Raw genomic sequence first — 2,107 nt, forward strand, 5'->3', positions numbered from 1 at the left:
CTCCCTCCTTCCTTGATTCTTTTCTCTGCTTCCTGTCTGCTAAGCCATGAGCTGATTCTCCTCTGCCATGCCTACCTGCCTTGGTGTCAGCCAACTATGGACTGAAACCTCTACAAACTACTAGCTAAAATAAACGTTTTCTCCTTTAGATTACAGGTGTTAGTTATATTGTTCCAAGATCACAGACAAGAAAGTAACTACAGCTAAGACACTAGTTTTCACGATCATGATTCTCAGTGGTAAAATTCTGCTTTGTTACTAGGCTAAAAGATCATGAAAGACAGGGGCTTTCTTATTTACGTTTATTACCTAATAAAATAAATATTTCTTAAGCTGCTGGATTTAAGAGAGCTAGTTTTTTCCTGTTAGCCTAGATATTATTGATGACATTTCTGTTTTGTAATAAAACATTTTGCTACTGTTTTCATTACTTTATACCTTTTAAGCAAGTAACTTTTACACGAAAAAAGCATGATTTTTCTAAGTTATTGTATTTTGACTATCTATTCAGGGCCAATTCAGATACTTAGCATTTAAATGCAATGGTTAACAAGAAGAAATGAAAGCCCTTAGATACATCTTTGAGCATCTTCACCTCTGTTATTTTCCCCATTCCCCTGTCCCCGCTTCAATCCCTCCACCACTCCCTATTTACAAAGACTTTGTTTTCATTTTTTTCCTTTTCTCATGTTTTTTCCTTTCCCTTCTTCCCTTTTCCTTTTTTTCCTTTCCCCTACCCCTCTGGACCTTAGTCACATTCTACATAGTTTAGCCACATAATGCATAGCAACTTGAGAAGTTTTTAGAAAAGTAGTCTCTAAAAAGCACAAAATTAAATATTTTAAGATACCTAGAATTCACTCATGTATTCAACAAACATGTATTAATTACCTACTATATATTTCACAAAGGATGAGGGAGATAAAAACCCATTCAATTTTGAGTCATTTTTCAGTATACACTTCTGTAAAATCCATGACCACTCTACTTTTGGAAGTTCAAAGAAAACTGTTACCCAGATTAACAGGAATTTATATAAAGTTAGAAGAGAAAGGATGAGTTTTTTTAATATAAATTTTCAATTTTCTCACAGGATTTTAGTGATTGCACTGTATCTCAATTGCTGTGTAATATTTGTTTTAATTATCAGATGGTGCAAGGTTGAGGGCGATAATCTTACCTCCACCAGAGTCTGGCATTTAATAGGCATTCAATCCAATTTGTTTAATGAATGAAGGAGTGGAACTGAAATAAACTTCATAAACGCAGCAAAACAAAGCAAATTTCCTACATATCCCCAGCTTGACTCAAAATGACATTATCTTAGAGATGAACTGTGATGATTCGATTTGAGAAGTCTTTCTCATATAAGAACAGCAAATGCTGTGAGCCATTGGTTTATCGTTCATTAATATGGAGTTCAGGATAATTCGATCTTGCTTTGTCTGAAATTCACCTCCGCAGGAGTAATGAAGAATGCTGTATTAAACAAACTGCAATAGACTTAAAATCATTGACTAATGGGCAGACAGAGCCACGATGCTTAATATTTTCAAGAAATTTATAAAATTGATTAGATTTAAATGCATGTCTTAATAAAAGTTCATCCACTTAGTAAAATAAGGCACAGAGCTGTGCATTCCGAAAGACCTGCTCTTTAATCCTGCAAACGCCTGTGGCGAGGTTAGCGCTGCGTAGAGGGGACTGGGCCAGCAGAGTGCTCGGTTTCAGGGAGGAATCCCACAGCCACCTGAGAGAAACGCGACTGCTAATGTCGATAAAATAAATGTGGAAAGTAGAATGTGAGAAAAACCACTGTGTGCCAGTATATTTTTTTTTTTTTAAACAGGAAATAAAGACTTCAGGCCTGCACCAAGAAAGTGGTCTGCCTTGGCTCCCGCGTGGCCCGCACAGGCCTGGCAGGCCTCTCCTTGAGAGGTCGCCAGGCCCTGACAGATTTCAGAAAGACTCACTTCCAGAGCAACGGGTTCCTGGTGCCCTCTCCAGAGGAGTTTCCCGCGCAGCCCAGGGAGGACGAGGACAGTTCGCGCCCCGCGGTTCCCTCACGGCGTGGGCCGGGCGCTGCTTCCCGCCAACCTGACGCCTG

Source organism: Fukomys damarensis, unplaced genomic scaffold (assembly GCF_012274545.1).
Source record: "Fukomys damarensis isolate Sample0158 unplaced genomic scaffold, DMR_v1.0_HiC HiC_scaffold_27, whole genome shotgun sequence".
NCBI classification, from domain to species: Eukaryota; Metazoa; Chordata; class Mammalia; order Rodentia; family Bathyergidae; genus Fukomys; species Fukomys damarensis.